Raw genomic sequence first — 8,930 nt, 5'->3', positions numbered from 1 at the left:
CAGCCCACTGCCAAGGTCCTATTTCCCTGGAGGTTGTTGTTAAAGGAAAGATGAAACCTAAAATTAAGTTACAAATAAGAGTAAACGCCCAAGAGAAGCCAAATCTATATCTGGCTACTATACTGGTTTTCATTTTTTTTTTTCAGTCTCTTGGTATTTTCTTTACATTTTATGATCTCAGCTATGTTTCAAAGGGTGTTTATTATATTTCATCTGGTGTTTCTAGATGTTTCATAAAGAAAGGAATTCTCAGTATATTTATTTGCCATATTATTTGATTTGGAAGTCCATAGTTCATTCTTTACTTGAATTTTTTTTTCTCGAAACAATCTTCAGAAAGAAGAACAAAGATGGAAGTATCAGACTCTCTGATTTCAAAGTATATTAAAAGATTATGGCCATTAAAAGTATGATATTGGCATAAAAGCATACATATGGATCAATAAAACAAAATAGAGAACCCAGGAAAAAACCATGCATATATGGTTAAGTTGTTTATAATGAAGGAACCAAGAATATATCCTATGGAAAGAACAGTCTCTTCAATAAGTGGTGCTGGGGAATTGGACAGCCACATAAAAAATAATGAAATTGGACCACCATCCCACACCATCCACAAAACCTAACCCCAGTGAATTAAAGACTTGATCATAAGACCTGAAGCCTTAAAACTTTTAGAAGAAAAGGTAGGTGATGAGCTCCTTTAACTTATTTCTTAGTGATGAATTTTTGAATCTGATACCAAAAATAAAAGCAATAAAAAAAAGTCAAACACACACAAGTGGGCTTCTGGACAGTAAAAGGATCCATCAACAAAATAAAAAGGCAAACTATGAATGGAAGAAGGTATTTGCAAATCACATATCTGATAAGGAGTTAATGTCTAAAATATATAAAGAAATTAATAACAAAAATTTGATGGAAAAATGGGCAGATCTGAATAAACGTTTTTCCAAAGACGGCATCCAAATGGCCAATAGGTACAGGAAAAACTGCTCAACAGCACTGATCATTAGAGAAATGCAAATCAAAACTACAATGAGATATCACCTCACACATATTAAAATAGCAATTATCAAAGAGACAGGAAATAAGTATTGACAAAGAGATGAAGAAAAGGGAACCCTTGTGCACTCTTGTGGGAATGTAACATGGTATAGCCTCTTTGGAAAGCAGTATGGAGGTTCCACAGACAATAAAAAGTAGGACTACTATATGATCCAGGAATTCTATTTTTGGATATTTATCATAAGAAAAGGAAAACACTAACTTGAAAAGCAAAATGCACCCCCACGTTCTTTACAGCATTATTTACAACAACTAAGATATGGAAACAACCTAAGTGTCCATTAACAGATGAATGGAGAACAAATTGTGGCATAATTGTGTGTGTGTGTGTGTGTGTGTGTGTGTGTGTGTGTGTGCTAAGTTGCTTCGGTTGTGCCAGACTCTTTGCAGCCCTATGGACTATAGCCCACCAGGCTCCTCTGTCTGTGGGATTCTCCAGGCAAGAATCCTGGAGTGGACTGCCATGCCCTCCTGCAGTGGATCTTCCTGACCCGGGATGAAACCTGTGTCTCTTTCATCTCCTGCATTGGCAGGGAGGTTCTTTACCATTAGCACCACCTGGGAAGCCTATGTATATATAAATGAATATTATTCAGCCATTGTTGTTGTTATTCAGTTACCAAGTCATGTCCGACTCTTCGCGATCACACGGACTGTAGCATGACAGGCTTCCCCGTCCCTCACCATCTCCTTAAATTTGCCCAAGTTCATGTCCATTGAATCACTGATGCCATCCAGACATCTCATCCTCTGTCACCCTCTTCTCCTTCTGCCTTCAGTCTTTCCCAGCATCAGGGTCTTTTCCAATGAGTTGGCTGTTCATATCAGATGGCCAAAGTATTGGAGCTTCAGCTTCAGCATCAGTCCTTCCAGTGAATATTCAGGGATGTTTTCCTTTAAGATTGACTGGTTTGATCTCCTTGCTGTCCAAGGGACTCTCAAGAATCTTCTCCAGTACCGCAGTTAGAAAGTATAAATTCTTAGGCACTCAGACTTTCTTTATGGTCCTACTCTCACATCTGTACATGACTACTGGAAAACCATATCTTTGACTATACAGACCTTTGTTGGCAGAGTGACATCTTTGGTTTTTAACATGCTGTCTAGGCTTGTCATAGCTTTCCTGCCAAGAAGCAATAGTCTTCTAACAATGAAAAGAATAAAATTTTGCCACTTGCAACAATATGGTTACACTAAGTGACATAAATCAAACAAAGGCAAATGCCATATGATCTTTCTTACATGTGGAATCTAAAACAGACAGACAAGAAACCAAGTACATAGATGCGGAAAACAAATCGGTATTTACCAGAGGTGGGAGGTATTGGTGGAGAAATGAGTTAAAGGGGTCAAAAGATTATAAAAATATTTTGAAAAGTTCACAAATAATAAAAAATTGCTATAATATCACCTACTTAGATGATACTTCAACTAGATTGTAAGCTCTTTAAGGACAACATTTTTTTCTTATACACTTCATAAATTGTGTTGCATTGATATGGCAGGTATTCAATACATACTTTCTGAGTAAAAGAATGAGCACATACTTTCTCAATTCATCCATAGAAATTCATATCTAGAGAATATTTGGAAAGTGAGTTTTCAATCTATAAAAGAAACTGACTTAGCCTTAATGGCCTATCATTTCAAAGAGTTTTAGTACTCAGTGACCATTTAATATATGGATTATTGACCTATTCATTCATATCGCAGATGCTTTGAGCTGTTCAAGTCTGCCAACAGAAATCTGTTTTACAGACTTCAAGATAAATGATTTAGTAGTCTTTAATGATTGCTGTTATGGATGGCTGTGCCCTTAATTGATAGTTTAGCAGATTAACAGCTCGCTGGATGGATTATTTCACCCATCTACGCATTTCAGAGAATGACTGTATAGCTAATGGTTCGAGTCAGATCAAACAAACATTTGCTGAACTTCCGCTAGGGCAAAACACTGTCTAGTACCTAGTCAGTGGGAGAGGGAGGAGGTGGGAAGCAAGTTTAAAAACATACAACAAAAACAGCAACAAATGCATGTAGCAGAAATGTCGTAAATAACACGGTGAGCATCTATCATGGATGCTTTTCATGAAGCTTGGCCAAAATGATACCAAGATCATTCTTCTAAGAATTTCTGAAACATCTTCAGAGTGTTTGTGTAGGCACACTTGATTTTGTGCTAAGAGTTTCTTGTTGAATATTATTGTTTATCAAACATGAAATTAGTAAAAACATTAACAGGATTTGTGTAATTAAGAGATGTGTTAGTAGCAGCAACAGCGGCAGTGGTAATCATGGCCATGGTTAAAAGAAAAAGCTGTTAAATAAGAAAGCCTGGGTAGGCCTTCTTCCTGGCTAGTAATGTCAAGCCTAAGAAAGAATTTGTTGATACTACAAAGAGGTAGACTCCTGTCTATTCATTAAGAAGACTGTGGGTATTTTTTACGAAACAGACCTCATTTTGAATCTAATTTTTTTTGGCTACGGGCCATATAAAACTATGTGTGTAATTGAACATCTCTGCAGTTTGGTCTTTTATGAAATGGGTCTAATACCTACTTTGCATTGTAGTTATTTTCAGTTCAGTTCAGTTCAGTCGCTCAGTCGTGTCCGACTCTTTGCGACCCCATGAATCGCAGCACGCCAGGCCTCCCTGTCCATCACCAACTCCCGGAGTTCACTCAGACTCACGTCCATCGAGTCAGTGATGCTATCCAGCCATCTCATCCTCTGTCGTCCCCTTCTCCTCCTGCCCCCAATCTCTCCCAGCATTGGAGTCTTTTCCAATGAGTCAACTCTTCGCATGAGGTGGCCAAAGTACTGGAGTTTCAGCTTTAGCATCATTCCTTCCAAAGAAGTCCCAGGGCTGATCTCCTTCAGAATGGACTGGTTGGATCTCCTTGCAGTCCAAGGGACTCTCAAAAGTCTTCTCCAACACCATAGTCCAACACATCAATTCTTCGGCGCTCATGTAGTTATCAGTATCTGGCACATAATTTGTGTACTCAAAATGTTCAATAAATAGTAATTATTATTCTAGTTATTTTATTAGTCACAAATTTAAATGTCTACCATGACTGTCAAAATCTAGCAATGCCATTTACTGTTAGGAAACACATGTTGGAAAAGTTAATGTGAACTTTGATGACAACGTGGACTTAGGGTGCAGCTGGGAAATTAGACTGGGGAAAGACAGGCTGTCTGTAGGACTGGTAGGTGAAAACAGGAGTTAGAAAACTGGTCATAGAAATTCCATGTTGGTTATTGTGGGAAGAAAGGGAGGCTTATCACTGTGATTTTCTTCACTGAACTCATGAAGACTGCTTGTTAAATCTAGTTTAAAAGAGTAACATTGTCAGAAAGCCCACTGAAGTTTGCTCTTTTCAGCCTGATATTTTCTTATAGAAATAATTACAATTACATTTTAATATCTGGAAAATATTTCAGGTCAGAAATGGTGATGCTTGCACTGAGAAGAATAGGAGATGTGAAGTTTCACTGGAAAAATTAAGAAATACTGTGCAAGAATATGATTATTGTCCTTTCTATCACCTCACTGTGTATATATGTGTACATATATATGTTGTTTCTAGGTATATATATTATGTATATATACTGAATATACACAATATACATTGTGTGTATATATATATATATATATATATTCCAAAGACAGGAATAAAAATGTCAAGAAATGCATATATATATACACACATTGCATTCCAATCAAGACTTAGTTTTCCTGACTTTTTGGCTTTCTTGAATATTATGAAGATTTACTGGAAGTTCAGAGGTCAGAGAAGTTCATCTGATGCAGAAAGCAAAATGAAGAAATACTTTATTTCCTTGTTAATGCATTTGCTTACATGAGATGGAAATTCTTGATGCAAATGCTTGATAAATACAAATAAGTCTTGGAGGGAGAGTTGGCAGAGTGACAGAACAAGTTCTCATGCCTGTTAAAGCTGCATTTTGGGTATAACAGAGGAACCTCCTTACAGGCCCCCAAGCAGGAGCTGCTGACCCAGGTTGGCTCTAAGATTTCAAGTCAAGTGTCAGCTTACCTTTCCCACTAGGCAGGGTAGCCTGTGATTCATTGCCAGTAGCCTGCCCCTGTGGGGACAGTTAGTGAGGTTTGAAGTTTCATTAAATTTTCCTTTCAAAATCCTTTTCTTTCCATGAGGGAGAATGAAAGTTAAAAGTTTCCAGATAAGCTTAGCTGGAGTGCATCCCATTTCTCTGAGTTTTAAGGATGGAGAAGGAAAATGGGTAGGAAGGTAAGTACCCTGTCTGATTTAACTGGGTGGGACTGCCCCAGTGTTACCTGCTGAGATGTTTCTTGGGCAGGTACCAATTTGCCTCAGGCATTTAAAGGGCTTATTTCTTTAGGTGGGCTGGCCCATTATCTCCTCAGGGCACAAGCCTACTTTCCATTAGTGCTAATGTGAAAGGCGTGCTCATTGAATCGTGAGCGCAGACAGGTGCGTGAAAGGCAGGACTGGGGCTGTCCAGAGGAGTCAGCAGGGCAGGGGGGAGGTTCTTTTGAAACAGTGGCAGGCATATTCTTGCCAGGAAGTATGCATTTCTTGACATTTTTATTCCTGTCTTTGGAAGTGGAATTGGGAGGGAGACTTTAAGATTTTTTTTTTTATGTGAACTTCACAGTCAAACTAATTAATGTATTCATCACTTCACAGAGTTGCTTTTGGGGTGTGGGGACATGAGGGAACAACTAAGATCTGCTCCCAGCACATTTCTAATATACAGTTCAATTCAGTTCAGTTTAGTTGCTCAGTTGTGTCCGACTCTTGGCAACCCCATGAATTGCAGCACGCCAGGCCTCCCTGTCCATCACCAACTCCCGGAGTTCACCCAAACTCGTATGCATCGAGTCGGTGATGCCATCCAGCCATCTCATCCTCCGTCGTCCCCTTCTCCTCCTGCCCCCAATCTCTCCCAGCATCAGGGTCTTTTCCAATGAGTCATACAAGTCAGTATTAATAACTATAGTGACTATGTGTGTGTGTGCTTAGTCGTTCAGTCATGTCTGACTCTTTGCGACCCTGTGAACTATAGCCCACCAAGCTCCTCTGTTCATGGAATTCTCTAGGCAAGAATACTAGAGTGGGGTGCCATTCCCTTCTCCAGGGGATCTTCCCAACCCAGGGATTGAACCTGGTCTTCTGCATTGTGGGCAGATTCCTTACCATCTGAGCCACCAGGGAAACCCATTTTTAAAGTCTTTATTGCACTTGTTACAATATTGCTTCTGTTGTTTTATGTTCTGGGTTTTGTTTTGTTTTGTTTTTTTTTTTTTTTGACATGAGGCAAGTGGGGTCTTAGTTCCCCAACCAGGGATCGAACCCCCACCCTCTGCATTGGAGGGCGAAGCCTTAGCCATTGCACTGCTAGGGAAGTCCCTGCAAGACTTTTAGGACTCTAGGAAGCCAAAAGTTTAGCAAGAAAGTTTTCACCTGGCCCATAGGTATCAACTTGTTAAAGAGATTTTCAAACTGCCAGCAAAGCATAATGCAAAGAACCAGATTAGGGAAGATATTTTTGAATATCTAGTTTCAGCCAAGCAAAGGAGAGAGAAAGATAAGATGTGCTGTGAGCACAGGTGTGGCTTGCTGCAGCAGACAGCTTCTGACCTTCTTCATGTAGCACCAACTCCCCCCAGCCTTGCCGAGCTGGGGAATTCCAGATTTGTTGCTAAGTAATAATTTGTCACAGTTGGATGCTATAATAAAAGCTGTTGCTATAGATGCTGTTCTTTTGAAAAAGTTAGAAAGGTTGAAATGGGGATGAGTAGGGACAATCTGTAGTGAAGTTTTAGGTTGCTGTGACTTGGGCTGCATTCTAGCTTAGTTGGCAGCCCTAAGTCTATGTCCCAGACTCAACTTTTGCTTCAGTCTTGATTTCATTGGGTCAATTAATTAATCCAACCAGTGTTGACTGAGCTAGCTGACTTTTCTGTAGCTGGAACAAAGCCTATGTAAGAGTAACTGTGGCCAGTGTCATTGTGTCATGTTAACCTCCAAACGTTAGGTGGGCACTTTTATGGTGTGATCTCAGCTGTATACGTCAGAATCATCAGGGGTGTTTTCAAGAATGCACATTCCTTGGCCTTTCTCCAAATCTGCCATATTAAAATGTGGTGCACACACATACGCACCATTTGGGCAACTCTTATAAATACTAACATCCTAGAATCATTGTTTTGTTGATATTTATCAGTTGTAAAATGTAGGTGGGCAATATTTGTAGAGGCAGTTTTTCTCCCCTACCTTCCTTCAAGCCAATTAAACTGAAGTGAAAACACATAGTAGAAATGATTCTTAATTCACATGGCTTCTGGAGAGGTTCAAACTAGAGAGCTTGTGTTTGCCCAGGAATTCAGACTGGAGTAATAAATGTCATATTTAAAAATAAATCCTATGTCCTTCCAAATATTAGGCCTCTCAAATATATATCAATAGGTTAAACAAACACCTTGAGCAATTCATAAAAGAAGAAATGTCTTTCCTTAGCTATTGCTTAGCTATTCTGTTCTTAGCTATTGCTGTTTATAGTTTTGGCTTCTCTGGTGGCTCAGATTGTAAAGAATCTGCTTGCAGTGCAGTGGACCTGGGTTCGATCCCTAAGTCGGGAAGGTTCCATGGAGAAGGAAATGGCTACCCACTCCAGTATTCTTGCCTGGAGAATTCCATGGACAAAGTAGCCTTGAGGGCTATAGTCCATGGGGTTGCAAAGAGTCAGAAATGACTGAGAGAATAATGCTTTAGTTATAGTTTATTATAGCACTTTATTTATAGTTTATAGTTATTAATAGTTTAATGTAACCACAGTCTCCCATTTAGATTGATTTTTTAAAAAAAATCTGAATGGTCTTTTTATCTTTCTTGGAACTCATTGTAGAGACATACCAACATAACATATAGTAAGTATAAAGCATACACACCAAACAGAATGCTTGTCATACAATGATGCTCAGAAAGGGAGTCCTGCTTTGTGTTCCTCCTCTTCTCCTTCTTTCTCCTCTAGATGGCTCTGGGAATTCATATGAACTTTGTGATAAGCAACTTTCTGATCCATGATTTCTGATTGAAATCACAGGCAGTATACTCATCCTATTTGAAACACTGGAGATAATTAAAGGTACCATTTGGTTCTTAATTAAAAGCACTTTCTTTGCCTGACTTAGCCCTTCATGTATGTAGACTTGAGGACATGTTCTTCCTTCTGTGCCCTGACTCTCGACACTGCCAGCTGGGAAAGAGAAGAAAAATGTGAAATCTCTTTTCAGAAAGTGTGTGGACTCCATTTCCTTTTTGTCCCAAATAGGGAAAAGGTAATAGCCATGTTTCCCTTTTGAGAAAATGAGTGAAGCTACCAACCTAGATAGCATATTAAAAAGCAGAGACATTACTTTGCCAACAAAGGTCCGTCTAGTCAAGGCTATGGTTTTTCCAATAGTCATGTATGGATGTGAGAGTTTGGAGTCTAAAAAAGGCTGAGTGGGGAAGAATTGATGCTTTTGAACTATGGTGTTGGGGGAGATTGAGAGTCCCTTGGACTGCAAGGAGATCCAACCAGTCCATTCTAAAGGAGATCAGTCCTGGGTGTTCTTTGGAAGGAATGATGCTAAAGCTGAAACTCCAGTGCTTTGGCCACCTCATGCAAAGAGTTGACTCATTGGAAAAGACCCTGATGCTGGGAGGGATTGGGGGCAGGAGGAGAAGGGGACGACAGAGGATGAGGTGGCTGGATGGCATCACTGACTTGATGGACATGAGTCTGAGTGAACTCCGGGAGTTGGTGATGGACAGGGAGGCCTGGTGTGCTGCAATTCATGGGGTCGC

This window comes from Ovis aries, chromosome 8, assembly GCF_016772045.2.
Source record: "Ovis aries strain OAR_USU_Benz2616 breed Rambouillet chromosome 8, ARS-UI_Ramb_v3.0, whole genome shotgun sequence".
Taxonomy (NCBI): domain Eukaryota; kingdom Metazoa; phylum Chordata; class Mammalia; order Artiodactyla; family Bovidae; genus Ovis; species Ovis aries.
This window is presented reverse-complemented; position numbering follows the sequence as displayed.